This window comes from Canis lupus, chromosome 27 (genome assembly GCF_048164855.1).
Source record: "Canis lupus baileyi chromosome 27, mCanLup2.hap1, whole genome shotgun sequence".
NCBI classification, from domain to species: domain Eukaryota; kingdom Metazoa; phylum Chordata; class Mammalia; order Carnivora; family Canidae; genus Canis; species Canis lupus.
In genome coordinates, this window is record NC_132864.1 from 33881017 (window position 1) to 33902243 (window position 21227).

General features: G+C 48.7%; 1 pseudogene; it reads left to right on the forward strand.

Moving 5' to 3' along the window:
* The window catches only part of LOC140619021 (immunoglobulin lambda variable 1-47-like), a 212366-nt pseudogene extending 191386 nt beyond the window's left edge, over window positions 1-20980 (forward strand).
* Window positions 20981-21227: the final 247 nt, after the last annotated feature.

Below are 21227 nucleotides of genomic sequence, written 5' to 3' on the forward strand. Positions count from 1 at the left end.
CAGCAGCATCCTCCCCATCCTAGCACTGCAGTGAAGCAATCAGAGAAGGCACCATGAGGATCCCTAGTTCTGGAAAATAGGAAATACTCCCATTAAATCAGGTCTGATCTTACACCTGAAATGTCCTGACACACTACAACAGAAAAGTATAGGAAGACTTCAGAAGGTAGAATGAAGAAGGAAGACTTCAAGCAAGTTGAGGAAAACACAGCACAACAGTGAGAACCTGGGGTTCCTTCTCTTGTATTATGTCCCCCATATGTAAGATACGAGGCTGTAAGTTCCTCCAACCAAGAACTATCCAGAGGCTGAGAGCCATAAAATCAAGCCAAAAAACACCCAATCTCCAAAAGCACCAACTCTCATGGTCAGAGGATATTGAGATAAGTTGGCCTAAGGGGAGGAAATATTTGGAAAAACCTGCCCACTGCTTGCATACACTAATGAATCCCCAAACTGTGCCCTCATGCAGGGTTCACTTTATTGCTCAGCAGAGACAAGGTGTCCATAACCTCCTGGCAGAAGCAGGCAATTTCCTTTTATCCACTTGCAATGGTGTCAATACTCAGTAGATGGCTTCGCCTCTATCCCATGGGAACATCAACAATTCTGGGCAAGGCAGGGCTAATTGGCTACTTTGTGCTCCAGTTCTTCCCAACCATAATTTCGGCATGTCCATGATCCCTGGGTGGCTCTGCGGTTTAGCTCCTTCCTTCAGCCCAGGACATGATCCTGGAGTCCCGGGTTCAAGTCCTGCATCGGGCACCCTGCATGGAGCCTGCTTCTCCCTCTGCCTGTATCTGTGCCTCTCTCTCTCTCTCTCTCTCTCTCTCTCTCTCTCTCTCTCTCTGTGTGTGTGTGTGATGAATAAATAAAATCTTTTAAAAAAAATTGGCCTTGATCCCCTGGGAGGATTAGACCTGAGAATAGTTGTGTGCAGTCTCTCAGTGATGAGGAACATGGAATGAAGGGATCAGATGTGAAGAGGTACTGAGCCATGCATCAGATGCCCCAACCCGGGTAGAGCCCCTGAGCTCCCAGTGCTGGTTCCCTGATGCCCTGTAGGAGAGAACAGTGATGTGACAGGATACACCACAGGGACAACAGTGATCTCTAGAGTGCCCTGGTCAGCCTGCATCAGTATGTCCTCTCAGAGGTACAAGACAGCCCAGAGGAAGCTCCTGCCTGACTCTTGTAGGATCATGCAGGACCCACAGGGGGCGCTGCTCTATCACCTTCCTGCCTGAGAGGACTCCTGGGGACTTGGGTGATTCTGTCTTCAGTCTATCCATCCCTCTGTTCTGCTCTGGCTGCAGATCCTCTCCCAGATTTGCCCCACAGGAAAGTCAATAGGACCCTGGTGTCTGGGGAAGGCCTGGACAATGTGTCCAGGTGGACACTCTCAGGGACCGTTGCTCTAACTATGTCTTCCAAATGTGCTCTGATGGAATATGCAGTAAGTAACTGAGTCTTTTATCTGCCATCATTTCTGTTCTTATTTCTTTCCTTGTTTATGCCACTATATAGTTATCTATGGAAAAAGATGCTGTTTGTGTTTTCAGCTTTCCCCATTCTTCTATTTTCTTGAGTATAAATACTGCTGCTCATCTCAAAATGATAGTAATGAAATTACCTATTCTTTTCTAAAGTGTCAGGGATGTGATAGTTTAATAGGCAAATCAAGAGTATGAGTATTTTTCTCAGATATGAGTTTTGAATCTTAAACATGAAGAGAAGGGGAAAGAACATGCATGATTTGTCAAAAGAGCAATTTGCAAGTAATTCCAAAATGAATGCCAGTCATTTTGGTATCTCACCCTGTGGAAAACATGAGTCCTGAGCCTCATCTTCCCCTGTTCCTGGAGACTCCTTATGGTCCTGCCAGTCCTCCTTCTCTAGGTTCATTCCCAGCCTTCCAGGACCATCTGATCCTCAGCAGAACACAAAGGGAAATGGAGTTCAAAATGCTCCATGAGGTTCACTTGTCCACACAGTGTTGTGTTCATTTCTGATAAAGAGACATCCTTGGTCGGCACCCCCTGGACTCCTTGTATACACTGTCCATGATTAACGAGGCGGAGAGCACCATCGCTACATCTGTCACATAGACTCTGAGATTCCCAGTGTCCTCATGGCTGGAGGAGTGACTGCTTGGATCCTCCAAGGAGACAAGGAATAATATCCCTGGGGGGAAGAAAATGTCCCAGAGAGGGGTTATAGTTGAGGTGATTTAGAGGCAGGGCCAGGAGTTGGAAAACATATCCGTCTCCTCATACAGCTCTCAGGATTCTCTGAAAGGAACTTTGAGATGGAGGTCACCAGGGTCATAAGAAGGTGATTTGGTGAAAGATGTCTTCCTGCCAGTCTGTGTCCCAGTCATCATGCTATCATTGGTGTGTGTGAGGTCCCAGCATTTGCTCCTTTCAAGATCTTCAGGATTACATGCGAGTGACCCTGGGCCAGGGGAGAGAGGAAGCTGATTTGCATGAAGCACTTGCTTATTCTCATAGGTGTGGAGTCATGAAAAGGCCCAGGGACACCATACTCTAGCCGAAGAGCCTGTGAGACCACATCCAGTGAGGGTCCCCACCATGGCCTGGGAGACAGAGCATGAAATACTTGTAACTCTGGGAAACGAACTAGCGGTACGGAAGGGGAGGAGGGTGGGGGGTGGGGGTGACTGGGTGGCGGGCACTGAGGTGGGCACTTGACGGGATGAGCACTGGGTGTTATTCTATATGTTGACAAAGTGAACACCAATAAAAAATAAATTTATAAAAAAATTGTACTATGTGTAGAGACACCAGCTCAGTCCTGACCCATGAAGAGCTGAGAGTGCCATGGTTGGAGTCACCTGAGAACTCTGAGTAGAGCATAAAGTCTACACTGAGGTGATGGGAAGACCCCTAAGGGGACAGCTGACAAGTCCTTAATGGAGAAAATATTGGACAGAGAAGAGGAAAGATAGAACTTTTCTCTTATGATTTTTAGTCACCAATCAGTTGAGGGTATGTCTGATACCATACACCAGAAGGCATTTGGGTCCATTTCCTAGGAATCAGAGTTGATCAGAGCTGGGACCTGCCACCTGGCACTGCCTATGTCCTCTGCTCACAGCTAGGAAATCCCCACACCCTTTGGCCACAAACAATCTCTCCCCTGTCCACCCCCCTCATATCCTCTGGCAGAGGCACCTGATCCAGGGCCAGGGAGGGGCTAGAGACCTGATGTCTCATTTGCATTGATGGTCCCTCCCATTCTCAGAGAATGAAGCGGGGAAGGGAGAGATGAGGGGAGGCTCTGTTCAGCTGTGGACCACAGAGGGCAGGATCACTTATGACCTCCACCATGGCCTGGTCCCCTCCCCTTCTCAGCCTCCTCACTCACTGCACAGGTGACTGGATGTGGGGATAGGGGACTGGGCCCTGGGAGGACACATGGGATCCTGCATTCGTCTTTTGTCTTCGGCCTCAGCATCACCCTCTCTGTATCTTTCCCCCTTGGAGGGTCTTGGGCCCAGTCCATCCTCACTCAGCCGCCCTCAGTCTCTGGGTCACTGGGCCAGAGGGTCACCATCTCCTGCAATGGAATCCCTGACAACAATGATTATGATGCATGAAAATTCATACTTACGTGAGCTGGTACCAACAGTTCCCAAGAAAGTCACCAGTCTCCTCATCTACGATGATACCAGAAACTCTGGGGTCCCTGATCGATTCTGTGGCTCCAGATCTGGTAGCTCAACCTCCCTGACCATCTCTGGACTCCAGGCTGAGGACGAGGCTGAGTATTACTGCTCAGCATGGGATGATCGTCTTGATGCTCACACAGTGCTCTGGGTCCATGAGGAAGTGAGACACACACCTGCTGTCCCCACAGCAAAGGGATTTCCTCTGCAGCCTCTATTCCTTGGCTGTCAGCTGGTTCCTTTATTTCCTTGGTGTAATCTGGAGCCTGAGATACACTCTAAGGAAGTTTATCTACAAAATATGTCTGCATTCTCTTAAACTGAGCTCCCAAAATCCATCTTTGGCATGAACACGTGATAGGATTTTCTCAGATTCAACAGACATTCCTGGCTGCCAGGGCAGGCCGCCCTGGGCAATGAGTTCGTGCAGGTCAAGGCTGAGACAGACCTGCAGAATCCAGGTTTGTCTGAGACACAGCTCATCAGAGGTGTGCAGTGTGTGTCCTGGTACCAATGGCTCCCATGAATGGGCCCTAAATCCTTATCTAGAAATAACATTTAGATCACTTTGTGGCCTGGATCCATTCTCTGGCTCCATGTCTGGCAACTCTGGCTTCATGAACATCACTGGGCTATGGTCTGAAGATGGAGCTGCTCCTCACAGTCCCTCCTGGGACAAAATTCTTGGGGCTCACACTGAGGCCCAGACCTGTGAAAATGGGGAGCACACCCTTTCTCATCTGCTGGGAGCGGGAACCCATGATCTGTTCAGGCTCAGCCTGTGGCTTCTGCTTCTCCTACTCCCGCTGCTGCCACCTTGGGGCCAGGTCCATCCAGGGCACTGCCCTGGAGGGAGGGCTTCCTCCTTCCCTTCTATTCTCAAGTGACTCACAACAACCCTTTCTAGACCAAGATTCCAAAAATACATAGAAAGGACATCCCCCATTAGGTTGGGACACAGAGTGTCTGCACTGAAGTTCGTGACTGGGACTGGCAGGTGCGGATCTGACTCCTGACATCTCAGGATTCCTGTGTTTTCATTTAATTATCCATAAAAGTTTCCAGAATTATGCCATCCCCTCATTAGTCATCAGTAGGAACACATACTGTTCATAAAATTGGGGAGATTTCTTCTGTTATGGCTGCACCAGGACTGGAGTATGTTTTGCTGAATTCTGTATTTGTATCTTTTAGAATGACTACTTGCCCATTTCCATTCATGCTAAGATGCAACCAGGGATTTTTCTTGTGTCCTTGCATTATAGAATACCTGCAGAATTGGGTTGTGTAATGATGGAGTTAAAGGTCACATCAGTCTGTTACTTAGGAAATATTCTCTTTCTGCACCCCGTTAACTAAGGTCCTGGCTGTGGCACTAAATACATGCACGTGGGAAAGAATGGGATACCATATTGCAAATGTATTCGACACTTTCTATTTTACATGTTTTTATGAGGAATTTGTTTTAGATTTTGTCAAAGGCTCTTTCAAGTTCTTTTGAGAAAATATGCTGCTATCCGTTGATGTATTACTATGAAGTCTTCTATTAAAAGGCCTGTCAATATGGAAATGAACTTGCGTCCCTGAAACAAGTCAGTACAGGTGTACAACATACTGATGTGATGTTGGAATCTCTTTTTTGATATTTAATTCAGAAGTTTTACAGCAGCATTTCATAATATTAGTCTGCAGTTTCCTTTTCTGTATTCTATTTTTCAGGTGTAAATATTACCATTATAACTGCTTTCTACAAGAATTTAACTTTCCAGAACTCTCAGTGTTTGGGAAAAAAATACATAAATAAGAACCTAGCAAATGGCTTCATTTGATCTCTGAAGACTTATTTGTGTGTGTGTGTGTGTGTGTGTGTGTGTGTGTGACAGTAATTGGAGCTTTTCACTTTTTGTGGAAGAGGTTCTCAGTAATATTCCATTAGAAATTGGTCTGTTTATTCATTTCTTTTTTTAATAATAAATTTATTTTTTAAATTTATTTTTTTTAATTTATTTTTTATTGGTGTTCAATTTACTAACATACAGAATAACCCCCACTGCCCGTCACCCATTCACTCCCACCCCCCGCCCTTCTCCCCTTCCACCACCCTAGTTCGTTTCCCAGAGTTAGCAGTCTTTCCGTTCTGTCTCCCTTTCTGATATTTCCCACACATTTCTTCTCCCTTCCCTTATATTCCCTTTCACGATTATTTATATTCCCCAAATGAATGAGAACATATAATGTTTGTCCTTCACCGACTGACTTACTTCACTTAGCATAATACCCTCCAATTCCATCCACGTTGAAGCAAATGATGGGTATTTGTCATTTCTAATAGCTGAGTAATATTCCATTGTATACATAAACCACATCTTCTTTATCCATTCATCTTTCGTTGGACACCGAGGCTCCTTCCACAGTTTGGCTATCATGGCCATTGCTGCTATAAACATCGGGGTGCAGGTGTCCCGGCATTTCATTGCATTTGTATCTTTGGGATAAATCCCCAACAGTGCAATTGCTGGGTCGTAGGGCAGGTATATTTTTAACTGTTTGAGGAACCTCCAAACAGTTTTCCAGAGTGGCTGCACCAGTTCACATTCCCACCAACAGTGTAAGAGGGTTCCCGTTTCTCCGCATCCTCTCCAACATTTGCTGTTTCCTGCCTTGCTAATTTTCCCCATTCTCACTGGTGTGAGGTGGTATCTCATTGTGGTTTTGATTTGTATTTCCCTGATGGCAAGTGATGCAGAGCATTTTCTCATATGCATGTTGGCCATGTCTATGTCTTCCTCTGTGAGATTTCTGTTCATGTCTTTTGCCCATTTCATGATTGGATTGTTTGTTTCTTTGGTGTTGAGTTTAAGAAGTTCTTTATAGATCTTGGAAACTAGCCCTTTATCCGATAGGTCATTTGCAAATATCTTCTCCCATTATGTAGGTTGTCTTTGAGTTTTGTTGACTGTATCCTTTGCTGTGCAAAGCTTCTTATCTTGATGAAGTCTCAATAGTTCATTTTTGCTTTTGTTTCTTTTGCCTTCGTGGATGTATCTTGCAAGAAGTTACTATGGCCGAGTTCAAAAAGGGTGTTGCCTGTGTTCTTCTCTAGGATTTTGATGGAATCTTGTCTCACATTTAGATCTTTCATCCATTTTGAGTTTATCTTTGTGTATGGTGAAAGAGAGTGGTCTAGTTTCATTCTTCTGCATGTGGATGTCCAATTTTCCCAGCACCATTTATTGAAGAGACTGTCTTTCTTCCAATGGATAGTCTTTCCTCCTTTATCGAATATTAGTTGACCATAAAGTTCAGGGTTCACTTCTGGATTCTCTATTCTGTTCCACTGATCTATGTGTCTGTTTTTGTGCCAGGACCACACTGTCTTGATGACCACAGCTTTGTAGTACAACCTGAAATCTGGCATTGTGATGCCCCCAGATATGGTTTTCTTTTTTAAAATTCCCCTGGCTATTCGGGGTCTTTTCTGATTCCACACAAATCTTAAAATAATTTGTTCTAACTCTCTGAAGAAAGTCGATGGTATTTTGATAGGGATTGCATTAATCATGTATATTGCCCTGGGTAACATTGACATTTTCACAATATTAATTTTGCCAATCCATGAGCATGGAATATTTTTCCATCTCTTTGTGTCTTCCTCAATTTCTTTCAGAAGTGTTCTATAGCTTTGAGGGTATATATATTTTACATCTTTGGTTAGGTTTATTCCTAGGTATCTTATGCTTTTGGGTGCAATTGTAAATGGGATTGACTCCTTAATTTCTCTTTCTTCAGTCTCATTGTTAGTGTATAGAAATGCCACTGACTTCTGGGCATTGATTTTGTATCCTGCCACGCTACCGAATTGCTGTATGAGTTCTAGCAATCTTGGGGTAGATACTTATTAAATTTATTTTTTATTGGTGTTCAATTTGCTAACATACAGAATAACACCCAGTGCTCATCATGTCAGGTGCCTCCCCTCAGTGTTTATTCATTCCTTTCTTGTCGAGTAGTCTTTATCTAACTGGGACATGTGCTTTTTTATCTATTATTAATAGCAGTGAACAGTAAGATTTTTTTTCATTTTTCATTCGTCCACACATTATTTTTTATTTTCTCTATATGTGCATCATCCTCTTTTCGTCAAAAGTTAGTAACTGGCGGGAATCCCTGGGTGGCGTAGTGGTTTGGTGCCTGCCTTTGGCCCAGGGCGTGATCCTGGAGACCCGGAATCGAATCCCACGTCGGGGTCCCGGTGCATGGAGCCTGCTTCTCCCTCTGCCTGTGTCTTTGCCTCTCTCTCTCTCTCTCTCTCTCTCTCTGACTATCATAAATAAATTTTAAAAAGTTAGTAACTGGCTGACCTGTTCTATCATCTGTCATTCTATCCAGAAGTTGATGTCCATTTTGGAGCACACACTGTGACATCATCTCACTCACTGCTGTACAAAGATATGAACCCATCCCACTGAAGGTCTGGGGAAGAAAGCTTCTGACATAAGAGCCTTTTAATAAAGGGGGAGCCTCTATGTCCAGAGACAACAGAAACCATGCATGAGCCCCTCATACCAGTGAATTGCTCTGTGTCCCATGGGGTGGACGGTCAGCTGGTAATTGTGATGTTTCTGGACCAAGCCTGGAATTGAACCTAGAAGTCCATGGTGACAGAAGATGGGACCCAGCATTCTTCATTCAGGAACAGAAGGTCATGTTTTGTGAGGTTCTCAGCCTACCCATAACCAATGTCCTAGTCAGATTTCCCTCATTAGTGCAAGATGCCTTCAGGAACAACAGAGGAATCTTTTAAAAATAAAGGTTTATTACTCACAAGACTTGGAAGTTACACAGCACCCCTTGGGCAACAGACAGAGGTCATGGATAGAGAAAGAGGGAGCTTGTGCCTTCCCCCACCAGGAGTGTAAAAAGAGGCTCAGCTGACAGAGGAAGGAGCTGCAGATGAGCGATACAAACACAGACACAGAGAAGCAGAGAAAGACATACTTTCTTGAGTTCCAGACTGAATCCATGGGGGCAGGTGCACTGGGTCCTTTGTCCTTTTGCTCCCTGCTGTGGGGATCCTACTGACACCTTGCTTCACGGGAATAGTGAAAGACCCCCAAAAATCAGCTAAGAGGCTGGAACTGGCATAACCACAGGCAGAGGGGCCAGGGGCCTGTGGTCACCACAGGGTGTCAGCAGGGCAGTGAGGACGCAGGAGGGGGAGACAGGAAGAGGAGCGGTCTAGGAGGGTCAAACCCGGGGATCCCTGGGTGGCGCAGCGATTTGGCCCCTGCCTTTGGCCCAGGGCACGATCCTGGAGACCCGGGATCGAATCCCACATCGGGCTCCCGGTGCATGGAGCCTGCTTCTCCCTCTGCCTGTGTCTCTGCGCCTCTCTCTCTCTCTCTGTGACTATCATAAAAAAAAATTTAGGAGGGTCAAACCCAGAGAGTTAGGAGCACCATGTGGCCAGGCCCCCACCCCACCCCCACCCCCAGCCAGCCCCCATTCCTGGGCCCATGTGTGATCTGGTCCTCCGTGTAGAGTGCCCCCTCCTCCAGGGTCAGAGCGGCCAGACCCCAGGATGCCTTGTCCTCACTGAGGCTCTCCACAGTGTCTGCAGTTGATGGACTGTTGAGCTCCAAACATCCCTGCACAGTGACACGTGGTGTCAGCATCGGACCTGATGTCCGCCCGGCCCCTGACCTCCCGGCCACTCGGGGCACCAAGTGTCGGGCACCACGACAAGCAGCAGCCTCTGAGCTGACGCAGGGCCCCAGCAGCTGTCTGTCTGCCTCACCCCATCACCTCAGTTGGCTGGCCGCTGACTCCTTCCATTCCACACCACCACCTGCTTTGGGGTGACAGCTCAGCCACCCCCCCGGAGCCCCCCCCTTCCTCAGCCAACACTGGCCCAGCTGCGGGAGGCACCAGCGAACAGCCCCCTCCCCACAGACACTGCCGCAGTGGGAGGAGACCCAGGTAAACTATCTCCTTGTGAACTAAGGAAACGACACCCCACGTATCAGGATAACAGGTCGCACTTTGAAGGGGGCCCCCAGCACCCCCAGGTTATTGTCAGCCCAGGCAGGAGCAGCCCCCCAGCCTTCCCGCCAATGAAGCTGAGTAGGGCCTGTGGCCCCCTGCCACCTCCCGGCCCTGGCCTCCCTGCCCTGGCCATACTCTGACCCTACCCCCACCCCCTCGTCTTCCCAACCAACCACAAGGTTGCTCCCAGTCAGCCTCCTTCCCTCGAAGAAGGTCAGGTCCTGCTGCGTCTGCCTGCCCGGCCTGGTCTGCACTCTGCCCTGACCCCAACAGAGCCCCTCACCTCCAAATCCAGACTCAGGGTGCCCTCTTGACCCAGCGGCAGTCAGGCCGCTCCACAGGGCCTCACCCAGTGTTAGAAGGAATCCCCCCTCCTCGATATCTGCCCCTAGTGACTTCCCAGCCACGGACCCCACTCTGCTTCCTGGCAGCGGCCTGGTTGACTCTGCTGGATTCTCTCTCCCCTGTTTCAATAGTCGTGAATAAAGTCTTTCACTTTCATTTAGAAAAAAAAAAGAACAGGGATCCCTGGGTGGCACAGCGGTTTAGTGCCTGCCTTTGGCCCATGGTGCGATCCTGGAGACCCAGAATCGAATCCCACGTCGGGCTCCCAGTGCATGAAGCCTGCTTCTCCCTCTGCCTATGTTTCTGCCTCTCTCTCTCTCTGTGTGTGTGACTATCATAAATAAATTAAAAAATTTTTAAAAAGAACATTCTGAGACTTTTGAAGCCAAGACACTCTAGCCAGATTAAAGCCTGGGTGTGGTCAGTCCTCCATGGCTAGGGGACAGCAGACCCACAGCACTCTGTCAGGGGGTTTTGCTCTGGGCTTGCGTCCCCACATCTCAGTCAGGAGTGACAAGGGCTGGGGCAGCGGAGGACTGGGATCCTGTCCCTGGGGTCCATGGGGGTACTGGCAGCTGGGAAGACAGCCCCTGCCTGAGTCTGGGTCCAGGGCACACCTGCTGTCAGCCTCAGGCCCCCAGACCTCAGGGGGGTCCGCCCAGCCTACTTCCCATGACAGACACCATAAGAAGTTTGGGGTGGACAGCAGTGACCAGAATGAAGTGCTCCTCCCCTGGGGGCTGAAGGGATGAGATAGAGCCCCCAGCTCTGCCTTTCTGTGGCTGGGGTCCTGAGGTGTGAAGGTGGTGACAGAGGTTGGGGCTCGTCTCCATCTCCATTTCTTCATGAAATCTACTGTCCAGGGCACGGCAGCCTGACCTTGGACATTGAGCTCATGCTCCTCCCTGACTTCACCTCCCCCTGGGGTGTGAAGGTCTGCAAACATCTCCCCCAACACGTGCTTACTGTCCTCAGCACCTTCTGTAATATTTCAAAGGGACACATGAAGAGGCACAGGTCTCACTTCATCCAATACCCATCTCACCTCTGAGGACCTTCAGCAGAGGGGAGGACTCATTTCCTCACATGCTGCCAGGACACTGCAGGGACGGCCCCAGGGAGCCAGCCTGGACTGAGGGACACTGCCTCCAGGACTCTTCTTTCCCCTCCTATACCCAGGGAGGTGGCTCAAAGTTCTCCCCCAGGCTCCTGTCCCCCTAGACAGCCATACCCACCCCAGGGTGTGCTCACCAGGCCTGGACACCAACCTCGGGCCATGGGCATTGGTCCTGCCACTCAGGGTCAGGGTCCACCAACGCTGAGCTAGGAAATCAGTGTTTGTGCTCCTTCCCCAGATCCTCTACTCCTTCATGTACAGAGAAACCTCTCCCTACCTGAGGTTCTCCTGCAGTGACAGCAGCACCCTCTGATGGGGCCCATCAAACCAGGGACTCCAGTTGCCACATTCCTCTTCCCCTTTCTCTCCTAACCTTCCTCCTCTTGCACTGCCTTGATCAGCTCCTGGGAACACAGCCACCTTCATCCCTGCCTGCTCTGTCCCTGCTGCAATTGCTCTGCCCGACCACATGGATTACTCAGAGCTGCCCTGTCCTGTCCCCCTCCTATTATCGGGCCACATCATCACCAGGTGGTGTTGCTTCTGTGAAATCACTGCCTGCCAGCTTGGTTGAAGCATCTTCATGCCGTGTTTTGTTTTTTTCTTCTATGACTCGATGTGCAGGACATGGTCACTCCTCTCTTGAGATACACTGAAAGGCCCTCCTTGGAGGAGCCGCATAAATGTCCCATGTGGTGGGATAGGCTGTCTATTCCATGATTTATGTTTTGTAGACATTCCCCCTCTCACAGGAGTGCTTATTTCTGGATGACTCTTCCCTCCATGTGGGATGCTCTCAAATCACAGACACTGTATCCATGTTCTTTACATCAGACCCCACAGGATGCTTCACACAGTCCTTCAGGTCACTGCTGAGTGCTGGTGTCACAGCTCTGGTTTATAAACCTAGGACACTGAGGACCCTGAGAGGGACATGTAACCAGCAGGGGGCACTGTGCATCCTCCTGGGCATGCAAGGGGACCCTCCCAGCGGGGGGGAGCCCCCCTTGCCTGAGGGCTGGGCAGAGGCTGAGCTGTCCCTTGTGCCCCCTGGTGAGACCCAGGAGCCTGGTGCCTTCAGGGCCTGCAGAGGCTCATGCACAGTGTCTTTTTTTTTTTTAAGAAAGAATTGTTTTATTGGAGGTTTTTTTTTTAAATTTTTTATTGGTGTTCAATTTACTAACATACAGAATAACCCCCAGTGCCCGTCACCCATTCACTCCCACCCCCTGCCCTCCTCCCCTTCTACCACCGCTAGTTCGTTTCCCAGAGTTAACAGTCTTTACGTTCTGTCTCCCTTTCTGATATTTCCCACACATTTCTTCTCTCTTCCCTTATATTCCCTTTCATTATTATTTATATTCCCCAAATGAATGAGAACATATAATGTTTGTCCTTCTCCAACTGACTTACTTCACTCAGCATAATACCCTCCAGTTCCATCCACGTTGAAGCAAATGGTGGGCATTTGTCATTTCTAATAGCTGAGTAATATTCCATTGTATACATAAACCACATCTTCTTTATCCATTCATCTTTCGTTGGACACCGAGGCTCCTTCCACAGTTGCTAGAACTCATACAGCAATTCGGTAGCGTGGCAGGATACAAAATCAATGCCCAGAAATCAGTGGCATTTCTATACACTAACAATGAGACTGAAGAAAGAGAAATTAAGGAGTCAGTCCCATTTACAATTGCACCCAAAAGCATAAGATACCTAGGAATAAACCTAACCAAAGATGTAAAGGATCTATACCCTGAAAACTATAGAACACTTCTGAAAGAAATTGAGGAAGACACAAAGAGATGGAAAAATATTCCATGCTCATGGATTGGCAGAATTAATATAGTGAAAATGTCATGCACAGTGTCTTATGCGAGTTTTCACTTCTGCTCCCTCCACTCCCTCCTGAGTCCCACTCAGAGCAGGTCATGTCAAAAGACTCCTCTGTGCCCTAGTCTCCTGAATCACTGATCAGATGGAGTCTGAGAGAGTCTGTAAGGGGTGATAATTTTTGTAATGAGTACACTTATTTGCTTGGAGACAGTGGAGAGTATACGACAAGCTTGGGAGAGAAGGGCTCAACTCTGGTGACCAGGGGCTTGTGTCACCATGGTGGACTGGACTCCTCTCCTCCTGTTCCTCTCTCTCTGCTCAGATGGGGGCATCATGTGACTTCTGTGGGAGCTTCCCATATGTTTTCAGCCTCTAAGAAACTCCCACCATCGATGCCCATCACTGTCCATGTCTGTGTTGGTAGATTTCCTGTTCCAGTCTGTCCTGACCCAGCCCCCCGCCTCTGCATTCCTGGGAACAACATCCAGATTTTCCTGCACCCTGAGTTGTGATCTCAGTGTTGGAGTCTTCAGATTTAAGAGAACTTGAATTCACCCTGATTTATTTGTAGCTTCTGGATCACAGTGTCCTTCCTCCTAGTTTCGTATTCACCTTTTTGAACACTCTGAAGAAGTAAAAACTGACAAGAAAAAGATACTGAAATATTCCCAGTGATCCAAATTGAAAAATTAGCTCCTCTTGACATGGTGGTACTTTTCTCTTCCCAATATTATCTACATCAAGGTCAGAGAGTGGGCCCATTCCAGCAGGTGGAAAGTTCTCCTCAGCTTGGCTCTGCCCTTCTAGGTGACAAAGCAGAAACCTTTACTTCCCTTCCAGGCCCCTGTTCTCAGGATTGGCCAAGGTTCACTGATTCCCAGGGATGAGGCATTAGGATGTGAGATGCTGCACGAGAACCAGGCCCAAGGGGAATTCCTGGCCCATAGCTGGGTATTTGAGCCATCATTTGTGGGGGTATCGGGGTCCTGAAATGCTACAAAATCCCTGAAACTGCCCCAGGGATATTGGGTGAAGCAGTCCTGTGGCTGTGACTTCCTACAGCTGACACCACTCAGGACCATAGGCAACCTTGTGAAGGCCTGTTCCTTATCCTCAGCAACCTGCCAGCAGCCTCCTCACCTCTGGTACAAACTGATGCTTTGCAACTGTTGGGTGGAGGGAGATGTATTGGATGTCCAGGAAGGAGAAATCATAATATTTGCTGGAAATCCCTTTGCCAATGAAGCTGTCATGAATACTCAAAACTAGGATTTCGCTTCTTCAGAGGGAAGAACAGTGAAATGGATATTACCATACTATGAGCTCTCTGGGAGAAGCCCTGGGTTGAGAGCTAGCACAGCCTTGACTGAATTTCCTGTCTACAACATTATTTTCTGCCATGGGGTTGGTCAACCTGCTCTCCTTGACCATCATTGGGTTCCAGGACGAGGACAATTTATCAGTGTTGCTCAGTTGGCTTGAACCTCCATGTCCCCAAGAGCTACTGCTACATGGGTAAAAGAGATAAATGTCTCCCTTCCACTCTTGTCTGACTCCATCCTCCCCTGTTCCCACCCAAGTCCCATGCCATCTCAAATTCTACTTTCCTCCAACACTGCTACTGAAAGTCAGATAGAGGCTTTATGACAATCACCCCCTTTCTTGCTTATCTCGATACAAGCCTGATTGGTCTGATTTCAGGAGCAAATAGCTGCTCAATCATGGTGGTGTCGGTGAGGAGGGGATGCCAAGAAGAACAGAAGTCTTCTTCTGTTCTGTGTCACCTGCAATCCAGTTAGATTCCTGCCACCCCCCCCTTGGATCAACCCTCCTGTGACCCAGGATTTGCCGGTCATTCCCTGAGCTCCGGAACATTTGATGAGATGGGTTGATCCCTTTCTTCTCAACTTATATTCTCCCTTTAGCCCATTATTTGGGATGACATTGGATAAGCCTTATTTTTGGTAGTACCTATGGTCTCTGGTCCTATATTCACAAATCATCTCAATATTCTAGGACAATTTCCACAGAGTCCCACTTTTCTTCAGGGACAGTGCATGAAGCACTTACAAACGCAATGAGTCAGGGCCCAGGATGTTGGAGATAACAGATCACTAATGTTCTTTTCATATCAGTCCTCATATGCAGGACAATTTTAAAGTTGACTAAACAGTTATACATATGATGTTGAATAAGAAGAAAATAACGAGTTGCCAAGAATACAACAAATCTAAAATTAAAACATAGAGAGAGATCCAAGATAAACCCTTTCCCTACCCACGTTATATTCTCAAGGCAGAGACAGACAGGAGAGCCTAGGGCCTGTCCCCTGTGGCTGAAAGAACTTATCAGGAGGCCCTCACACAACTAGAGCAGCAACAAAGAACACAGCAACATACATATAAGAGGATCTCTGTGATGACTTGGGACCTTAGAGCCCTCAGGACAATTATGTACTTAATGTTGGTTTAGATAATCCTAGATGGATAATCACCCAAGGAGGTTGGCAGAGGCCAGCTCAGGGCCAGGTTGTGCTGAGATATCTGCAGAGGTAACAAGTAAATGTGAGGAATTGGGACCAAAATACCTTGGTTGTGTCCTCACTCCCTTGGGTATGAATAAATGTCTTCTTTGGAAGATGGGTTTGCAATTGAGGAGTGTTGGGCATGAAAGCCCCCCATTGGTCTGTGGACTCCATTCCAAAGAGATTTTCCGTTTAATTAATTTCAAAGATATTGGCATAGATCAGGATCCCTTCGAGAGTGAGACTCAGCAGTATTATGGGCAGTACTAAACGATCCTGGTACCTAGAAATGAGATGTAGTGAGGTGGAGACATCAGCTCACCCTCGGGGCTTTGGGTCATGGTGAGGTGTGTGCCCTGGACCAGCACAGGGCGCTGTGGGACTGCCATGTGGTCCCTAAGCAGCTCATTAGTGAGAAGCATTCAAACAGCCTGGGCCTTCAGGCCTGACATAGTGCTCCCTGATGGGACTCAGCAGTTGTGTCCCCTCTGTTCTGGCAGAGACTCCCCAGGGGACTTGTGTGTTGTCTCAGCATGTGCTTCCTCCCAGAGCTCTCCCCAGAGCTAAAGCCACCTCCATCCTCCTCAGTGTGTGGTGTGAGCCAAGCTCCAGCACCAGGGCCCAGGGAGGGGCTGGGCAGTCAGTGGGTGGAGCGTATTTACATGGGCAGCCCCTCCTGTGGCAGAGGGTGGAGGAGAAAAGGAAGCATGTGGCAGCCCAGTCCACTGTGGGGACCTTGGGGCTCTGGCACCATGGCCTGAAAGCCTGTTCTCTTTGTGTTCCTCTCTTACTGCACAGGTAGGGTCAGACCTCGGGGATTATCCTGAATCACCTCTCTGTTTCAGAACCTAGAGAAAATTTACTCTATCTCTATGTAAAGGGGATCCCTGGGTGGCTCAGCAGTTGAGCACCTGCCTTCAGCCCAGGGAGTGATCCTGGAGTCCCAGGATCAAGTCCCACAACAGGCTCCTTCATGGAGCCTCCTTCTTCTCCTTCTGCTGTGTCTCTGCCTCTCTCTTTGTGTCTCTCATGAATACATAAATAAAATCTTAAAAAAATAAACCTATGTAAAATCCCATGTGTGTCTGTATCTGCAGGTTCCCGGTCCCAGCCAGTACAGACCCAGCTGCCCTCCTTCTCTCTACCTCTGGGAACAACTGCCAGACTCACCTGCACCCTGAGCAGTGTTGGCAGCCAGTAAACATCCTTTTCAAGGAGAAACCAAGGAGCCCCCCAGTCTCTCCTGTACTATTACCCAGACTCAGATAAACCCCAGGTCTCTGGGGTCCCCAGCCACTTCTCTGCATCCAAAGACTCCTAGGCCAATTCAGGGCTCCTGCTCGCCTCTGGGCTGCAGCCTGAGGACGAGGCTGACTATCACTGTGCTGTAAATCATGACAGTGGGAGCAGCTCCAGATACTCACAGTGTCTCAGATAGGTTTAGAAGTGAGACAAATCTCTGGGCCCAAGTATCTTGTCTCTGAGCCTCTGTTCAGTAAAAAATAGTAATATAATTATCTGGAAAAACAGAGCAGGGTGTTCTCTTCGCCATGATGATCTATCCTTCCACAGGAAAGAGAAACAGTCCTGTAATACATATAGAGTGAGTGAAAATGGGATATCGCAGGAGACAGAGAGATGAGGTAATAGCCCAGGGGCACATCGCCACTCACTGTGGAGAAGATGAACGGGAATAACTACCATGTCTCCAGGTGAACCTGAGGCCCAGTAAATGTTCATCTGCACATCAGTTTTATCATCTCATTCCATTAAACGGGACCTTTGTAGTGACCCAGTTGTGTCACTACTGATGTATCCACAGCTGCTACATTGACCATAGCGCTGGTCACAGACACAGTCTCCTCTCTGAACCATCTCCACGTGACCTTGAACCAGGTGCTGCAGACTTCCTGACAACACCCCCACCCCATCCCGCATCTTCTCCCCTCTGCTCCCCTGTCCCTCAGGCTTTGGTCTCTCTCTGGTTTTTCAGGTCTGAACCCTGTCTCCTCCTGAGGATTTCAGAAAAAAAAAAGAATGATTTTTCTGTAGTTGCCAGTCCCCAGGATCCACCTGTGGAGAGCTGAATGACCAAAAATTCGGGCTGCAGGAGAAACCCTTAGTGTCTCCCTCCTGTTTCTGTCACCTGACAAGACCAGCATATCTGATTCCAGGGTGTGTTAACAGATCTACTTTCATATGAGTCCTCACCGCCTGAATCAATCCTGCCCCAGGGAGAAAGTCTTTGAAATACTGACCTTGAAATCTGAGGTTCAGGTCCTGAGATAAAGGGCAATCCCCCAGTGTGTCGAGAGGGCGTAGAAGGGACTGAGGGTCACCGGATCTCATTTTGAGACACACACACACACACACACACACACACACACACACACACACCTCTCTCCTCTCTGAAGGTAAAGTGCTTCACTCTGTATTTTCTATGTTTCCTGTCCCTCCCGAGGCGAGGCTCAATCTCAGCTCACCCAGCTGTCCTCTGGGTCAAAGTTTCAGAGACAGAATGCCCATTAGAAGAGACCCCCAGGATGTCGAATGTGACTGCGGTCCTGTCAGCAGAGTGGCCAGGATGTGCCCTGAGCACCTGCTCCCCTGGAAGGAGGCTGATGCTCAGGATTCCCAGGGGAAGGCTCTGTCCCCATGGGCAGCTCAGCTCCTACCATCTCTGGGCTCCAGTCACTGCCTGAGGCTGATCATCACATTTACTCTGGGACCCCAGCCTCAGCGCTTCTCAAACAGAGCTCAAGGCCCCTGGGGATGTGGGACACACCCTCCCTGTGCTCTCAGGGCTGGGCTGTCACTCCTTCAGTTCACCAGGGAAGCCCCCAGCCAGGCTGGACCTCTGCAAAATATTCTGTCCCAAGTTAGAACAAGGGTCTGTGGCCTCAGGGACTGGGTCCCCTCATCTCCACCTCTCCACAACTCAGAGGTAACCTTTGACAGAAAAATCTTGGTTCCGGTGTCTTTTGCCAATAGAACTTCATTCTCCTACTCATGGTTGTCTAAATGAGCAATTGCTCTGTCCTCAACATACTGGGCACATGTGCCTGGACCTCAGCTGTGCCCACCCTAGGTATGAGTGGGACCTTGAATTGCTCATCCTGGAACCTCGTCTGTCCTTGGGAATTCCAGCACTCAGATGGCTCTGAAATTCATACAACAGGGTCCTCATGGGGCCTCATGGGCACCACTTCAGGCTTTCCTACCTGCATGATCAGACCCATGATACAATCTTAAGGAAAAAAATAAGACAAGGAATTTTAGAAAATGTTTTTAAATATCTATTCAAATGAGACCCAAAGTCATTCCATTTTCTTTGTTCTGTGCTGATGTTTTAGCCAAAACTCCCATGCACAATCTCCCTCCAATAGACACAGATCAATATACTAGTGATTCCACCTGCATCTTTACAGTGACATCATCATTGAGTGTTAATTAGTGTGATTGAGAAGCATTTCTAGAAAAGAACATTCATTCAAGTGCACAGTTGACCAAGGGGGTGACCTATACGGAAAGTCCTCTACTGGATTCTTGTCAGAACTTCTGCAGCTGTGACACTGTCCTTCCTAGAACTGCCAGCAGGTCTGCCCCTTGTGCTCTGAGGTCAGTGGCACACACAGACTCACATGGCAGGCTTCCTGCAGACTTGTGTCCATGTGCTGGGAGGACAGATCCTAGGAAGGAGTCACTGCCCACAGGATGGGGAGAATTATTATTTTAAATATGTTAAAACAATGAGAGATGACAACGATGTTCAGTGTGTAATCTTTCCAGGAATGCACACAAGGGCTTCTCCCCACAACCTGGAGAATCTCACACTCTGGTTCTTCAGGATTTCAGGAAACTCAGAGAAGGGTAAGGGCTGGAAGCAGGGGGATCATATAGGAGGAAGGTCTCAGCATCTTGTGCAGAAGAGACCACGTGTACATGGGGACCAGTCACTCCTCTGGATGTGACAGTGATGTCAGAGGAGTTGGTTTATAGACATCACCTCTTTCCTGAATGGCCCATGAACAGCCAAGGGAGCCGTGGATAGTTTCACACTGAGCAATTAGAGTGAAGCCTAAAACCAACACTGTGTGATAGGAAGCCACATGATGGGTCACAATCACAAAGGAGGAGGAGAGTGGATAGAGGTCTGCAGGCAGTACCTGTGTCCTCTGGCCATTTATCCCCCTGTCATGCATGCTGAAGTGGTTTCGAGATGCCACATGCAGCTTGAGGCTTATTTCTGAGGGATAAGGTTTTCTTAGAGTTGGGAACACCACATGGCATTGCCTGTGCCCTCTGATCAGGGTTCACAGCTGAGACCTCTCCAACCCCTGGTCCCACACAGCCTCTCCCCTGCCCATGCCAGGTCAGCCTCAGGCACATGGACCTGACCCAGAGCCAGGGAGGGTCAAAGAGTTGGGGGGGTCTCATTTGCGTTGACCACCCCTTCCTCTCCCAGAAGATGAAGAGGGGAAGGGAGAGATGAGGGGAGGCTCTGCTCAGCTGTGGGGCCACAGAGGCAGGATCAGTGATGACCTCCACCATGGCCTGGTGCCCTCTTCTCCTCACCCTCCTTACTCACTGCACAGGTGACTGGATGTGGAGACAGGGGAAGGGGCCCTGGGCTGCCACATGGGATCCTGCATTCTCCTCTGGTCTCCAGATCCCAGCATGACTCTCTCTGTGTCTCTCCCCCTTGCAGGGTCCTGGGCCCAGTCTGTCCTGACTCAGCCGGCCTCAGTGTCTGGGGTCCTGGGCCAGAGAGTCACCATCTCCTGCAGTGGAAGCAGCTCCAACATCGGTGGACATTACGTGAGCTGGCACCAGCAGCTCCCAGAAACAGGCCCCAGAAACATCATCTATGCTGATAACTACCGAGCCTCGGGGGTCCCTGATCGATTTTCTGCTCCAAATCTGGCATCTCAGCCACCCTGACCATCTCTGTGCTCCAGGCTGAGGATGAGGCTGATTATTACTGTTCAGTGGGGGATGATAGTCTCAAAGCACCCACGGCGCCCCAGGCCTGTGGGGGAAGTGAGTCAAAAACCTATTTAGCCATCTGCAAAGTGAGTGAGCACCTCAGCAGCTGCTTGTTTAGGCTACCCGTGAGATTCATTTTTAGAAAGTTTTTATTAATTTATTCATGAGAGAGAGAGAGGGAGAGAGAGAGAGAGACATAGGCAGAGGGAGAAGCAGGCTCCATGCAGGGAGTCCGATGTGGTACTCGATCCCAGGACCCCAGGATCACGCACGAGCTGAAGGCAGACGCCCAACTGTTGAGCCACCCAGGTCTCTCAACCCTGTGAGATTCCATTTTTTCCTTGGCTGATCCTTAGGCCCAGGTCCAGGTCGATCTTGGGACCCTTCTGGAAATGACAGCTCCTTCATTGTCTGTGAACTCAGGGTCACTCGTTGAAGCCCATTTGTATAGAGAGGGTCTCCAAGGAAAGAGAAATGTTTGTCCTTGTGGCCTCTGGTAGTTTGTTCTAGGCCAGTGTACATTCACTTACCATCTTCTGATTTCTCAGTAAATGAACCCCTCGTACATCATGAAGCTACCATGTTCCTTCAGCCTCATTCCCGCTCTGCTGATGCACATGTCAGGTCTCCATGCAGCCACGGTCATTACTGGCTTAGCTTCATCCATATGACTAGTTCTCCTT